The 17,157-nt window shown below is 35.1% G+C and overlaps 1 pseudogene; it reads right to left on the reverse strand.

The window, feature by feature from the left end:
- Window positions 1–205: 205 nt before the first annotated feature.
- Window positions 206–17,157, reverse strand: part of LOC147917407 (mitochondrial transcription rescue factor 1-like) — a 35,074-nt pseudogene continuing 18,122 nt past the window's right edge.

Genomic DNA, 17,157 nt, shown 5'->3' on the forward strand with positions numbered 1-17,157 from the left:
TATTTTTTTAATAAAGTTATTGTGCTTATATATCTAGAATTAATAAAGCTGCATTGCTTTAAAATATTTTGTATGTAGACACTGCAGTTATATTCAATATCTCTGAATCATAGGGTTCTCCCTATTTTAAAAATTTCTTTATTTAAAATAAATTATTTTCTGACTTTTGAATATCGTATAGTCATTTCTAGGTACAAATACATTTTTAAAACCCTCTTTTTTCAGGATAATCCTTATCACTTTCTGTTTCTGCCTCTTTATCCCCCTCAGTGAGAGGATCCAATGTATCTCCCATTTTCACCACTTGGTTTTCTTCCCTAGTTTTTCCCCATTCATCCCGAGGTCATCTTTGTAGAATGCATCTTCCACTTTGCTTCTCACATTGTAGCATTTGTGAAATCAGATGTGTTTTATACTTGCTATACACATCTGATATAGTGATTCCTTTTCTCCTCGAGAAGCTGTTATTGACTCAATAGTTCATCATATATTAACTGTGTCTTAGAATCAAGGAACTGACACACCGGATTTGCAGGCAGTCACTTGACTTCTTTGGGAATTGCTTTTCTCATTTTCTTCCAGCACCTAGGCCCGTCTTCAGGGTAATGTCCTGCAGGAAAGACGGCACTATTTTTTCCAAGTTTTTGTGTCTCTGACCACCCCAGGGTCATACTCGACCTCCTCTTCCTGCTCGCTCATCTCCGTTTGATCACTCTTCGTCAGAGTCCTCTTCATCTTCTACTTTTTGCAATCTCTTTTCAGTGACTATTTTTAGAGCTTATATTACTTTTGAGTCTTGTGGAAAATGGAAAAATATATTCTAGACATATTAAAAATTCTAGGAGTCTCAGTGAGAAAATATTATGGGAAAATGTTTTATAATTTGATGCAATTAATATGATCCTAGAAAAATGTTAAGTGTGGGTTCCAAGAAGTACAGAGTTAGTGTGAAGAAAGTGTCACTTGGAGCGCTCCCCAGAGTCCGATCCAGACACCTGGCTTTCTTAAAACCAGCCAATCTGACTAGTCACAGACATTGCATATGAGCTTGATGACAGGGGACAGGACCTCTGGTCACTCCCTGCCCTCGGCCTTGAGCACTGCTGACTTCAAGGCCACACCTGCCCATCAAATACTATTTTGAAAGGTTCTGGTATGTGTGAGGCAGGGAGATGGAACTGAGAACATTTATAGATCTGGGGCTTTAAGAGGGCCTTAGGGTGACCATATATGGTGGTTTTCCCAGGACAGGTGCCAATTTTCACCTATTATCCAAGCACAATTTTCCCTATTTTTAAAATTAATTGTATCTTCATCCACTTAATAAGGGGATAGAAAAGCTATGCTCTCTAGTCCAACAGAGCAGCAAGTAATCTTGCCTCTTCCTGGAGCTCAGGGAAGGAAACAGATTCTACCCAAGGCACTAGCACCCTGGTTTGCAAGTTTGGAGTGATATTTACACTTCTCTGGGACCCTTAATAGTAGCAAAACCTTACCGCTGTCAGAGACTCTTCTAGAACAGGAGGTGCCAGAAACCTCCACAGAAGGGGAAAATTTTTGTTAAAGATGAGCACACAATAAAAATATTTGTCACATAAGGGAATGATACACTGAGGGAGATTAAGCTAACCCAGAAAAAATAAAAAAAAAAAACAACCTAGGAACTTCAGATAATGGAACATTCTGCAAGGACTATGGCTCTGCCAATCACCTCCCTCCCCATCCTTCCTCCCCTCTTCTTTCTAATGAAAGTCACACACACACACACACACACACTCACACACACACATATATACAATGAGTTTTAGTTGGGAAAATAGCTACTGGTCATGACTAAGGTTTCAAATGGGTGTGTTTGTGCATCTTCCATATCACATCCTTGAAAATAATTTACTTATTCTCCAGCACTTTCTTGTCTCTTCCCACAGGCCGGAACAGAGACACGGTGGGGATGAGCCAGAATTGACCCTCCAGATATGCTAACAAGAATAACATCCTAGTCAAGGGCAGAATAACAAGAGGAAGAAACCTGTGTCTGTGACAACCTGTGCATAGAGCCGCCTACACTCCCTGCCTGACTTATTATGTGAGAAGGAAATACAGTTCCATGTTATCTGAAAAACTGTAATTTAGAATCTCTTTTCAAAAGCAGCTTAAAATATTTCTTAACCAATAGAGATACCACAGCATAAATATAGTGAAAATAAATGAGATAAAAGAAGGAAGAGAAGCAAGAATGAAAGAAGAAGACACCACAAAAAAAAGATAAAAAATTTGAAGAGATCCAAATAAAATAGAAAAAAAATTAAAAACTTGGATAGAAATAAAAGTAGAAACATCACAAAATTACCTTGTATCCGTATGTATATATGAAAGAGAATGCTGGGGTCAACATTGTCTGAATAGCAATTCCGGAAGGGGAGAGTATGAATAAGAGAAAAGAGACAATATTTTAAAGGATAATGAGTGAATTTTCCAGGATTGAAGAATGTAAGAATCTTCACATTGCAAAACCCACCTCATTCCAAGAAGTCTACACCTGGACATCGCAATAAATCTGCAGAAGTCCTAAGGTAAATAGAAATTAATATAGGCAACTAGAATGACAGCTGACTTCAAAACAGTAATAGTAAATGCAAGAACTTAATGAAATAACATTTTCAAATAACCAAGAAAAATAATTGTCAACTTAGAATTCTACACCAAGTTAAATTATCTATCAGGGTTGAAGATAAAATAAAGTCATTTTCCAAATAAGAAAGAATGACAGATTTTATGTTTAATTGTCCTGAAAATTATTTTTAAAATGTATGTAAGTAAATAGGCAGTTGAACTTCAGAAGATGAAATGCAAAGCAAGAAGCAACATAAAGGAAAACAAAGTAAATGTAATGTTAAATATAATTAGCTAGTAGGTATAAAATCATATATGGACTAATTAAACAATTAAGAAAGTGGAGCATAGAAGGTAGAAGGAATGACTGGGTAAATGTTTAACAGACTCTAAGGTTCTTATATTTGGAAAAGAATAGATACATTGATAACCTTTAAACTTTATCAGTTCAATTAGTCAGAATAATTATCTACACCCATTGTTTCCAATTTCCCCCTCGTCATTCTTTCATATACTCGTTAAAATCATACATTTCATTTCATCGTTCTCTGAAACTTCTCTCATCCAAGTCAACGGTGACCTCCACTTAGCTTAATCAAATATGCAATTCTCAGTCCACATCTTTATGAATGGGTAACATTAGACAGAGTCGATCACTCACCCCTCTTCTAAATATCTCCTTACCCATCTACGAAGACACCATACTCATTTACTTTTCTTTCTACCTGCCATACATCCTTAGTTTTCTTTGTGTATCCCCCCTCATCTCTCCAACATCTAAGTAGTACAGGGCCCCAGAGTTCAGTTATTGGATCTCTACTCTTTCCTATCTACACTAATCCCTTTGGTAATATTACCAAGTATGATGGCTCTTAATAATAGTCAATATAGCAATGTTTCTAAAAAGTACATTTCTGACCTGAACTTTCTCCTCAATCTCAGAAACATATAGCAGTATATGTACTTGACATGCCCATTTCAGTCTTAATTGACATCTCAAACTTAGCATTCTTTCCTATGTCAGTTAATGACAATTTTATTTTTACAGTTTCTCAGACCATAATCCTTAAAATCATCACTGACTTTTCTCTTTTTCTCACAACCTGTTCTCAAACTACTGGCCTCCTCTCTGCTTTACCATCAAAATATATCCACAATCCAATCATTTCTCAGAATCTGCACTTCTATGGTCCTAGATCAATTTCAGATACACACACACCACTGACACTTCCTCTCACTATTTTCTGCCTTGTTTTTCTAACCTTAGCATCTATCCCTCTCGTACTGAACGATCTTTGCATGTTTTTTTTTAAGAAATGGTCTGTTTTCTACTGATATTTGTTTCTGCTTTATTTACTACTGTGTATACTCAACACCTTTAATGGTGCCACGAAATGCTAGGAGCTCAATAAATATTTCTGGATAATATTATAGAATGATTGATGCATGGAAGTTGAAAGGTAAGTTTTGAAAGTAGAGATACAATGTATAATATCAAATCAATAGAGGAAAAAAAACTCCTGCTGAAAATGAGAGGAATTTAATAGGTTGAATGTAAAAAAATGCAAACCAAAAATATGGAATAAAACCCAGATAACTTTAGTTTTTCTTGTAATAAAACATGTAAAAATCATAACATAGAAGAGTTAAAATTAATAAAGTGGAAAATATTTATCAGGCAAATACAACTTAAAGAGAGCTATTGTATCATTATTGACAATAGACAATTAATTTTAATGTTACGAAGCACTGAGAGATAGTTCAAACATTATTAAGTATGAGAAATTAACAATTCAAAATATTATAATATTTAAAGACCTAAACTTAAGAGCTAAAACCATAAAACTCTTAGAAGAAAACGTAGGAGGAAAGCTTCATGACATTGGATTTGGCAATGATTTTTTAGATATGACACCAAAAGCATGGGTAACAAAAGGAGAAAAGTAGATAAATTGGACTATATCAAAATTGAAAACTTTTGCACATCAAAGGATACTGTCAATGGAATAAAAAGGCAGCTCACGGAGTGGGAGAAAATGCTTGCAAACGATACATCTAATAAGGAATTCATATCCAGGAAAGTAAAGAACTCCTAAAACTCAAAAACAAAAAAACCAAATAACTCAATTAAAGGATGAGCAAAGGATGTGAACAGACATTTCTCCACAGAAGGTATACAAATATCCAAAAAGCACATGAAAAGATGCTCAACATCACTAATCATTAAAACCACAATGAGATACTACTTCATACCCATTATGATGACTATTATCAAAAAACAGAAGATAAGTGCTGACAAGGATGTGGAGAAATTGGAATCCTTGTGCATTGTTAGTGGGAATGTAAAATGGTGCAGTTACTGTAGAAAACAATACATTGGTTCCTCAAAAAATTAAACATGCAGTTATCATATGATCCAGAAATTCCATTTCTATTTATAGAATTTATTTTTTAAATATTTATTTATATAAAAGAATTGAAAACAGGGACTCAAAGCCTTATTTGTACACCCATTTTCATAGCAGCATTATTCACAAGAGTCAAAATGTGGAAGCAACCCAAGTGCCCATTGACTGATACATGAACAAACAAAATGTGGAATATGCTTACAATGGAATATTTTTCAGGCTTAAAAAGGAAGGAAATTCTGGGGCTTGTTACATGGAGGAAACTTGAAGACATTGTGCTGAGTGAAATAAGCCAGACACAAAAGGAAAAATATTGTATAATTCTACTGATTGAGATACCTGGAGTAGTCTAATTCATAGAAACAGAAAGTAGAATGGTGATTGCTGGGAACTGGGAGTAGTGGGGAATGGAAAGTTAATGTTTAGTAAATGCAGAGTTTCCATTTGGAAAGATGGAAATGTTCTGTAGATGGATGGTGGTGATAGTTGCATGAGAACGTGAATGTACTTAATTCCCTAGAACTGTACACTTAAAAATAGTTTAAATGGTAAGTTTTATGAATATTTAATCACAATTTGAAAAAAAAGAAAAACAAAGGGAGACTGGGTGATCAATTGCATCAAATGCAGCTAAGACAATGGATATTATGAAGACACATAAGTGGCCATTGGATTCGGCAAAAATGAAGAAATCTGGGATTCTGACAACAGCATGCTCAATAATATTTCTGTGGCGTTAGATTTATACATATAAATTTATATTTGAGTTCTTGAGTTTGTGCAATTCTTAGCAACCTAAAATGTTTTAATTGGATAGATAGTTTATCTAATTTTTTGTGTCCCCAATAATTTCTACACAACACTGTGAATTTAGTTGGAGCTCAAAATTAGTTATGGAATTGATACCAAAAGAGAAAAATCAGTTTTAAAATTCATAAAAATATACTAATATAAATTTTCTGAAATGATATGCCCCGAAATGGAGCCTGACATTGAATAATCCATGTTTTTCCTCACAAATCAAGTTGTCACCTTTCTCATACTTAAAATCCCATAGAGGACTATGGGACAATTCTATTTTCTGCATTTGTTCCATTGGACTATCTAGGTATATGATCACACCACACTGTTTTATTTCAGCTCCACGGCATAGCTCCAGCATGCTTCGTTACCTTAATTATTCTTATCATTCTTCTTTTTCAGATTTTTATTCTAGCTATACTTGCTTGTTTATTTTTCCATAGAAATTTATCTAGTTGTAAGAATATCCTATAGTTAATTATCTTAAGATTGTGTTTATTTTTCAGTATTACTTTGGTGGAAATGGGCATCTTTTTAATGTTTAATTATCTGTCCAGAACATGGTACACCTTTCCACTTACTCATGTCATCTTGTAGATTTAGGAACATATAGCTATTTTCAAATAGAATTCACTTATTTCTTGTAAACATTAAGATATTTTATTTTGGGGGTTCCTGTTGTAATGGGGTCTTTTTTTCCAAATATAGTCTTTGTTTTTTATATATGCAAAAGTTATTGTTTTAACTAGTTAATTTTATAAACAGCCACATTGCTGTTTTTTCCTATAGGTAGTTTTGTAACAACTGGGTAGCTTTTTGGAAGAATAAATTGAGTTGGACCCATAGCTCTCATCTTATATTGGAATACACGTCATATCAATCAAATATTTATGAATGTGAAAACTAAAACCATAAAAGCACTAAGCAAATCTGTAGGAAAATTATTTTTTAATTCTTTTAAATATTATAGTGTGTAAAGTCTTTATAACTTAAATCAATCCCAGAAGACATAAAAAATTAATATCTTAAACTACATAAACACATTCTGCAAAGCAAAAGCTATTGCAAGTAAATATGAATGACAATAGAATAGACTTTGCAACTTATATCACAGTAAAAAGGCAAATTTTCTCAATCCATAAAACATTTCTTCGAGTAAATAAAGATTAAAAAATCTAACCACCAATTATGAACAAGTTGAAGAATATTAATAAACTATTCACAGAAAAAATTCTAACTATGATAAAGGTATTCAATATCACTTTAATTTAAGAAAATGCGTATCAAAATTTTATTGATATCATTTTTTAACATATCAGATGGGCAGAGATCAAGAAGTTTGATAACCCTCCTCTTTGTTGAGTTTGTGGGAGAAAAGTCATTCTCAAATATTATTGGCTGGAGTGTAAATAAATATAATTCCTTTGTAGAGCATTTTGGAAAATCAACCCAAATTATGACTGTGCATTCCTTTATTTTGCTGAGAAAGATTCGCCCTGAGCTAACATCTGTTGCTAATCTTCCTCTTTTTTTCCCTTTGCAAAGTCCCAGTATATAGCTGTATATTCTGGTTGTAAGTCCTTCCAGTTCTTCTATGTGAGCTGCCGCCACAGCATGGCTAGCGACAGGCAGGTGATGTGGTTCCGTGACCAGAAACTGAGCCTGGGCCGTGAAAACGCCGATCTTTAACCACTAGGCCATCAGAGCTGGCTCCTAACTGTGCATTCCTTTAATCAGAACTTCTACTTGGAATTTTTATACAGTCGTGTGCCACATAATGACATTTCAGTCAAGTATAGACCACACATACGATGGTGGTCCCATAAGATTAGTTGCATCGAGCCTAGTGTGTAGTAAGCTATATCGTCTAGGTTTGTGTAAGTGTACTCTACAATGTTCGCATAACAACAAAATCACCTAACAATGTATTTCTCAGAACATATCCCCATCATTAAGTGACACATGATTGTATTCTTTACTCATTATAACATTGTTTATAATACGTAAAGATTGAAAACAACATAAATATTTCCCAATAGGGGTTTAGTTAAAGAATTTAGAGACCAAAAGTACAATATAATGTTATGCAATATGGGAAAGTGTTTTATGTATTGGTATGACATTATCTCCAATATATACTGTTATTTTTAAAAATTGCAGAACACAGTGTACACTATACTACCACATCTGCAAAAAGAGGGGAAAAACAGAATACCTCTGAAATTCGATTTGTTTGTGTCATCTTTGTGATGTGTGTTAGATCTTTGAAAGCATAAGTATGAAGATTTCCTACTTAGCCATAACTTGTTTATTTTGAATAGGATTATATAATTCAATGTGACTCCTTTCTCTCATTGTAGCATTTCATCTCTTTCCAGTTTAAGTCCCTCCAAATACCATGACAATCAGACTATTATCAGGAAAGAGTCAGTTTATCACTATAAACTTGGCCCCTGTTTCAAAGATGTTTGTCCTGGTAAGTATCTAGATATCTTATCGCGAGGAATGTTCAGACTCTGTGGTATTTAGAATGACAACTTGATGTTTGCATCCTTCACCGCTGTCAAACTTCAGATAAAATCCCCAAATCTTATCATTCTTAAATACCAACTATAGAAAAGGTCAAAATAATTCATTTAACATACGATTGTGAATGTCTGTACTCCGTGGCTGAGTGTATGACATTATTTACTTTGGTAAAATAATAATAAGAATATTAACCAGAGCAGATTTGCCTCTAGACGACTGCTGCTTAAGATAGAGTCCAGAACAGACTCCAATTTTGCTGAATATATCCTTAACACGTTCTTCCTTATGAGGTGTCATGGAATTTGATTTAAACAAACAACAAGAAATATTTATCTTCTGCCTTTCTTCCTCCCTTGCTTGCAATGATAGTGATGATGGTAGGTCCATTCCTTTCATTATGAATGGCCAAGTATTTCCCTTCACAAAGTAGAAAAGTGATCATCTCTCATCAGAAATTTGTCGAGCAATTCAACTGGTAGATGAGTATAATAATGCCAAGATATAGAAATAAGACAGAAATAGCAAAACTGATAGAGAGGAGTGGAGGCAGCCTCTGCCTTCCCTGTTTGAACTGAAAAGGATGAGAGGGTTTCCTCTGGGTTGCAAAACTCCAAAGAAGGTAGTTGTGCTTCTGCTATCTTGCTTGTATGCCCAGAGCTGAGTATATTAAATCAAATCAACAAATGGACCAAAGTAGCAAGAGGATACGATGTAGACCCTCATTGTTGTGATGACGGTTATGAAAAGGACATGTCTTGTCAATATGATTCAGTCAAAAGGAATTGTCATTCCAAAATCACCTAATGTGCCACAAGGAAGTACAAAATCAAATGACATCTGAGTTCTAAAGAGGGGGTCACAGACCAAACAACACTTCTGTGGTTTATACAGAATTTCCTGCATTCTGAGATGCTTTCAAGCCACTTTCAATGAGACGTGGAATTTCTGATATTGAGATTATAAATAAGATAGTTAGTGATATTTTAGGAAGTGCTGGTCTATAAAAATCTCTGAATGAGAATGCCCAGGACAAAGTTGAAATATTTCTTACAGCTTCTAGGCAGACTAGTGGGATTCACGGCCAAGAATCAAGAGTTTATGCAGATTTGAAACTGTGTGGTAACTATTTAGTACAGCTGATACAATTACATTTCCTAAAAATAGATATTTGTTATTGTTTTTGTTTTTTTATGAAGGATTTCTATTGCTCTGGGTGGTAATTAGTGAGTAACTTTGGCAAGTCGCACATTTTGTAGGTTCGACAGTGGCATGGCTCTGAAAGAGCATATTTAGAACTGCAATCACAGCTCTTCTGTGTAGGTGACAGTGCTGTCCCAGAGAGGAGTTCTGGAGAAGAGATTGGTCTGACCAGAAGTCCTCTCCACGGACACATTTTTGGCATGGTTGAGTGTCTACTTTGTATCAAAAGACCCTCACCAAAATCAATTTCATGTAGTCATAAAACAACAATCTCTCTTACAAATAGCAGATTTTTAAAATCGTTTACATTAACAACTGATCAAACACAGTGGAAGTGGCAGAAGAATGGGAGGAGAGTATCTTTTTTTGGAAAAGATCTTTAAGTACTTGTTGAGTGAAACTGAAATCATCACACTCTGTCTTTATATGCCATTAAAAAAATCAAGAATAAAGGAGATTGGAAAAAGAGAAAAATTATTAAAAGAGATAGAAGTTATATTGAATGAAAATCACCTAAGTGACAATAATTACTGTTTTGCACATTTACATAGTCATGATCCTTCAACAAGACTTAATTATCATTTTCAGAAGTCTAATCATGCTATCTGCTATCAAGTATATTCTGACTTTATTTAAATTGATAAAATGAACACTAATAACTGAAGTGCCAAGTAGCAACAAGCAAATGTAATTTCAACTTAAAAAAATCCATTTTAACCTGCACTAGTTGGAAGATAGAGGAACATGATCTTAACGGAGCATCACTGGGAGAAAAAGGTGAACTAGCAAGTATAATGTCCTGGTTTATGGTCAGATCTACTAGCGCCTACCATCCTGTGGACACTTCAATGTAGACACGTGTATTCTCATTATCATGTGCCAGCTAAGAAGGTAACACATGAGAACTCGAGCCCAGAGGCACAAGAAAAATTCAGTTGCCTTGAAGTAGTCAAATTTAGTGAAAATAAAGCCAGTTAAGATCGAACCAGTTAAAATGTAAGGCATCAATGGTTATTTTGATTCGATGATTTGTTTATTTTTCCCTCATTTTGAAATAATTCAGTGATTGGAAAATTTATTTGTAGAGGAGATGGGGAAAATGCCAGAAAATGAAGGACCGTTTGTACCAATTTAATAAATCTTTGCCAGTGACTAAGTTTCAGTGGAACCGTAGGAACAACCATAGCACAATTAAAATAATTTTTATTTTTACATGTTAATCCTGAGGTGTCAAATTATAATAACTATATTTATTTTTGAAACAAAGGAACTGGGAAGAAAGAGTCTAGTGACTCAGACCCAATTTAGAATTATCAGCTTGGATAATGCTAAATTCTAACCACTATTTGAATTACAAGGTGACCTCTCATGATTAGAGCAATGCATTGGCAAAGATGTATTTGCTCGTTTTTATTGAAATATTGGAAATAATTGTATGGTCTGTTCTCCTATTTTAAAATGTACCATTATTTTAATTCTTAACCTTTCTTTGAAGACCTGTTACCATGCATAAGCCATATCCATCAGCTTTAATTACAAGGTCGTAAATTCTCTGATAGAGACCCCAGAGAATGAACTACCTCCACTCACGATGTCTGTAGTCTCAAGCTTTCAGACTGTCATATAGGATAAGAAAAATCCAGAAAGCATGGAATAGAAATTAAATGTATAAATCAATCTAAAGTTCTTTCTAAAGCTGCTTATAAAAGAAAACAAATTAGATGATTATAATTACACTAATTGAAGAGCTTCAGGTTCTTTTATTTTGGGGTGTGGTTGTAGTGAAAAGTTCTCTATTGCCAAAATTATCATAAAGGAAAAAATAACATCCGTGGTATAAATGGAATGAAATGCAATTTCACATGGGGTAGATTGGCTTTACATAACTCAGCAGTATTTTTAACATCTTCTTTGGTATTTTTTCCTATACTTAAAAATATTTATATATTTTCTGTTATTTGAACAGTACACTAATGTCTTTATTTCTCTTCAACAGTGTGTCATATCTTAGCTATTGTTGGAAAAATATTCTTTGCTTTTAACAGTCTCTTATGTGACCTATTTTATAGACCTTTTCAAAATTTAAGGGTCCCTGGAGACCCTTGAGTTTGCCAATGTTACTGTCAATGTTAATAATTTATACTTTCCCTACCTGAGAAAAGCATTGGAGATAATAGAAATGAAAATAAGGAAAAATAAGAACAAGGGTGCTGTAAATTTGAAGAAAGTTCAGAAATTTAAAGTAAGAAAGCATCGTGTGTGGGGGGTGTGTGATAAAATAAGGAAAAACAAAAAGGAGAGAATGATTAATTTATAGTTTAGAGTTTCTAATATTAAGAAGCATAATAAGGGGGCAGGCCAGGTGGCGCAAGCAGTTAAGTGCAAGTGTTCTGCTTCGGTGGCCCGAGGTTCGCTAGTTCGGATCCTGGGCGCGCACCGATGCACCACTTGTCAGGCCATGCTGTGGCGGCATCCCATATAAAGTGGAGGAAGATGGGCACGGATGTTAGCCCACGGCCAGTCTTCCTCAGCAAAAAGAGGAGGATTGGCAGATGTTAGCACAGGGCTGATCTCCTAACAAAAAAAAAAAGAAGCATAATAATTATTTATGTCAGGCAAATACTTTAGACCTTAAACTCCTAGAATTATGTTTTTTATGACTGTAATAGCTCTTGCATTTATTCTTTCATTTTGCAAATCTTGATTAAATATTTTTACTGTGTTGGGCTTCCTGTGATACGTGTCAGAGCTGTCAACATCTTTAAAGAGCTTAAAGTTTAGTAGAAGTAGCTGGGTAAATTCATCAAAAAGTGGCACAACACGATTTCATAGGTATTGCATGGATATCTACGTGGGGCTCTGCAGAAGGAAGAAAAAAGGAGAAATGTCCCATGCTACCTGCAGTTAGGCTATGATGAACTTCATTGAAGAGGAGTTGAGTATTTAGACAAAGATCCCTAGAAAACAAAGACAGAAAGGCAAAAGTGTATTGATAAAACTTTACTAGGGAGTAAATCCCTGGGAAGGAGCAAAAGGAGATTGAAGCAAGCAAGAAGAAGAATGAGTAAAAGCTGACCACACCTCCCTGACAAGCTATTTTCTCTATTTCCCAGGACATCTTCACAAGGGCCCTATGACAGGTCCATGGAACAGAAGGAGAAGAAAGGCAGACATATTTTTCTACTGGCACTCATCTCCCATTGGTCAAAATTTGCCACCATGAGTAATAACTCTCCATCATTTCCAGGTGAGCATGCTGAACACCTGCTGAGTCTGTACTTCTCATGCCAGAGCAGTAAGAAGGATGCCCCAGATCTAGAGGCAAGAGGCAGCAGGAGCATTTGTGCAAGGTGTGGCTCTGTATGGTGTGCATAGAAGCAAGGAGAGGGATCAGGAGTAGTGGCCTTAGAGATCCCTCAGCTGGAAGCAGCAGCAGCAGCAGCAACTCACATGACCATGGGAATCCCACAAGTCTGTGCTAGGGCAGATCTGACCAGAGAAGAATGAAAGTGTACGGATCTGAAATGATCCATAAATCGAATCTTGTGCATGCTGGTTGAAGTTGGTCTTGGAAAATAACTACCTGTTCACCAAACTGACATGAGAAATGCAACCAGAGGGAGAGCATCATATGAAAATACATGATGGTGTGTAAGAATAACTGTATTACTCTTGAATCCATCTACATCTCTCCATTGATACAGCCACAGTCCTGCCCCAGGTCTTTAAATTAATAGCATCTTAATTAATAACCTTTTAAAAATCACCATTTAATTAATCTGTCCGTAATCAAGCTTTCCCCTTCCCTTTCATAAATTCATTTTTCATCATCAAATGCAAATCTTGTCATGGCATTTCAAATCTTAAAATACTTCAACGCATTTCCATTCACTTAGGATAAAATTTCCAATCCTCAACATAGCCTACCAGGATTTTCTAGCACCAACTTATGTTTTCTCTTATCCCCAACCTTAATGGCTCACTGCTTCCTTCAGGTGACAAGATCTTTCCCATTCCTGTGTCCTCAGTGCCTAGCAGAGTGTCTGACACCTATCAATGCAAATAGTTAGGAAGTGAGTGACTACAGTATTGCCCCTTAGAAGCTCCATTGAGCAGGAGGGGCAGACTTATGGATGTGTCAAAGATTGGAATAGAGTCTATATAACATTCCATGGAAGGTTGTTCTTGTTGTCGTTTGTTTTGTTTTGTTTGGAAGAGGAGAGGGGCATTAGAAAATCTTTAGGGCATTAGCCCCAGAATGTAAAAGAGGAGTGGACATCTAGTTATTGACTGTAGTGCGTTCTAGAAGAAAAATACAATAGCAATGTTTGGCATTGTGAAACCCTATGGCATGATCAGAGGACGGGGAGTGATCCTGTGTCACCGGCCCATGGGGTGTCAGGGAAATGCTGGAGATGAGACTGCATGGCAGGCTTTGCTTCAGCATGTTTTACTCTCTGCAGTCTCAGATTTATGTTTTTCCATAAAAGTAATACCTTCATAACAAGTTCCTCTTCACTTGTCCGTTTGTTGTTATAATGTTTGGACTTACTATGGGATGCTTCAATTATAAATCCCATCCTATCATACTTAGTATTACTGTAAGGTTATATTTACCTCTTTGTGTTAAAACATCCAGTCCATTTGGTTTCTTACTTAAATCCAGTTTTTGGCCTACAGCTATATGAGTTCAAAATTGCCTTTTACTTCCCTGTGTTTTGTCTTGATTTTTTTTTTAAATCAATGCAATCGCTATTATACTTTCTTTGTCAAAGCAGCTGTTCTCCAAAATATTTTCTTTCACAGTTTTATTAGCCCTTGTGAATCAGTCAATGAGTCTCTTGCCAAACATGTGACACATTTCCCTAGAGATATTTTTTTTTCTCTCTTGATAGCTATTTATTTTTCTGGGATCATAAGCAGTGACCTGCAAGAAGAGAAGCTGTTCTTTGACATTTTCTGTAAATACAAGTTCCTCCCTGCTCTACTGCCCTTTTTATCCAAAAACATAGACTTCAAATAAAAATAAAGACGTATTGATCTTTTCAGAAAAAAAATAAGACCGTAAATTTATATTCTCTATTATTCACATAAAACACATTTCTATTATATCAATACATGGGTAATTCCCAAGGATCAAAGTAACTAGAAATAATAACAGTCTTCCCTAGGTAATAACAGTGTTCAACATGAGCCAAAAATAAAAGTAATAATGATTGTTTAACAATCATAGTAATAACAGTGCACTCTTTTCGAAACTCTGTTCTAAGCACTTTATATAGATTAATTCAAATCTTCAAAACTTCCTATGATGTTGATAAAAATATAATATCTTCTGTTTAAAATAGTGGTCATTAAAGTAGAGAGATCTTTAGGTAAAAAAATAAGTAAATTTCTATTACTCAATTATGTAACCCCAGTCTGCAGGTAGTAATAATGTCACATGGACACAAATTACCAGACTTTACATGCTCATTAAGCCTTACCTACCAGTAGGATCTCAGTAATCATTCCCACCATCAAATTGCCCTGGTTGACCTTGCCATAGAAGATGTTTTTAAACATGTGTTTGGGAGAATAGCCACTCAGACTGGCTCTCCGAGTGCAGGTGTGGTGATGGGTGATGCTAGTGGTGGTGTGGACATCAGCTGTACCTATATCATCGAACAGTCACCCTCACTATGTAAGTAGATATAACACGAGAGGGGAAACAATTATGCACGGGAATTAAAGCTTTTGCAAATGTGAAGATCCAGATGTAATCTTATCTGTGACTTTAAATTGTTTACATTTGTTCTTTTTTATCTTTGAGGATTGAGAAAGTCAAATGAGAAGCTATTGGCATAATAATACTTTTTGCATCAAACAGTAATAAAATCATTTGTTTTGAGACAATTAAACTAAATTTTCACCTTCTATAAAACATCCCTTAAAATAAAAAAAAATTAAATTTAATTTTAAAAAGTCACAAAGAAAACAAACTTTTAAAATGTATACTCACAATAATAGCTTTTGAAGTATCTGATTTCAAGTCACAATTCAAAAGCATTAATTAACGTGTTATCCCTATTGAATGTGAGTTTTTCAGTATAAAGCATTTTGCGTTAGCAAAATTGTGTTTGGTAATTACTTTTGTTATAGTCCCTCAGAACAAATTAATGAAAACTAAATATATTATTTTTTAGCCTAAAGTAAAAAATAAAATAAAATAATTATAAGTAAATAAGCGGTCTGCCACACATTACTGCATAGTATGGTGGGACTGCCAGTAATAAAACTCAAGTCACTTGTCTCCCAATTGTATGCTCTGTCTGGTAGTCTGTTATCCTTCAGCTAGATTATTTCACAGCTGCCAGTTGGAATATTTGCACAAAATAAACCTCAGTATTTGATTTTCCTAGGAAAGTGTCATATCTCCCCTCTTGTCTGATTTTACATGTTTTAAAAAAGAAAGAAATGGAAATAAAATGGCAACTGTTTTAGGGACTATGTATGCTAATTTCCCATGAGAAACTATTTCTCAATTAAAACCCATTCATATTATTAGGGATTTGTTGAGTTCTGAGTATAGGGTATTTCTGAAATAATTTTATATCTATTTTTAACCATGAATTTTTTCACATTGTTGCCAAATTTGCACATTCTATTTCTTAGATAGTGTTTGGTACAGACAAAAATTCCCAATCAATTTTTCAGTTTCTTAGCAACTATGAAAACTATCAGTTAATAATTGATACCTGTGGAAATTTACATCAGTGACACAATATTTCCTAAGATAAATGTAACCATCAGAATGAAATCTAAAGATGAAAAGCAGTGTTTCTCACATAGTTGTAAATCAATAAGTTCTTACTTAAATTTGATTCAGTCATGAAAATGAACATGTAAAGATTTAGGGGAAAATGTAGCTTAACTATTAAGCATCTTGGTTTTGTGATTATTGGTAAAGGAGCAAAAATTCACTGATACAATCACCATGTCTGTTTCACTCACTGCTCTGTTCCCTGGATGTCTCTTCATGTACAACCCTTAGTAGATATAATTGTTCAGTGAATGTACAAACACAGGAATGAAGGGCTGACACTCATCAATCCTCATTTTTTTTTTTTTTCTGTGAGGACGATCAGCCTTGAGATAACATCTGATGCCAATCCTCCTCTTTTTGCTGAGGAAGTTTGGCCGTGGGCTAACATTCATGCCCATCTTCCTCTACTTTATATGGGATGACGCCACAGCACAGCTTGACAAGCGGTACATCAGTGCCTGGCTGGGATCCGAACCTACGAACTCCTGGCCACCAAAGCTGAGTGTGCACACTTAACTGCTATGCCACTAGGCCAGCCCCAATCAATCCTCTTTTTAAATTTTTATTTTCTTTACATTTTCCAGTCCAATACAAACTCATAGTTCAGAAATCCAGTATCTTTTTTCTTCTAATCTCAAATGACTTTTTTTTGTGTGTGTGAGGAAGATCAGCACTGAGCTAACGTCGGCTAATCCTCCTCTTATTTTTGTTGAGGAAGATTGGCCCTGAGCTAACAATCGTGCCCATCTTCCTCTACTTTATATGGGACGCGACCACAGCATGGGCCTACAAGCAGTGCGT

The sequence above is a fragment of the Ceratotherium simum genome, chromosome 3 (genome assembly GCF_057802395.1).
Source record: "Ceratotherium simum simum isolate JZ-2026a chromosome 3, ASM5780239v1, whole genome shotgun sequence".
NCBI classification, from domain to species: Eukaryota; Metazoa; Chordata; class Mammalia; order Perissodactyla; family Rhinocerotidae; genus Ceratotherium; species Ceratotherium simum.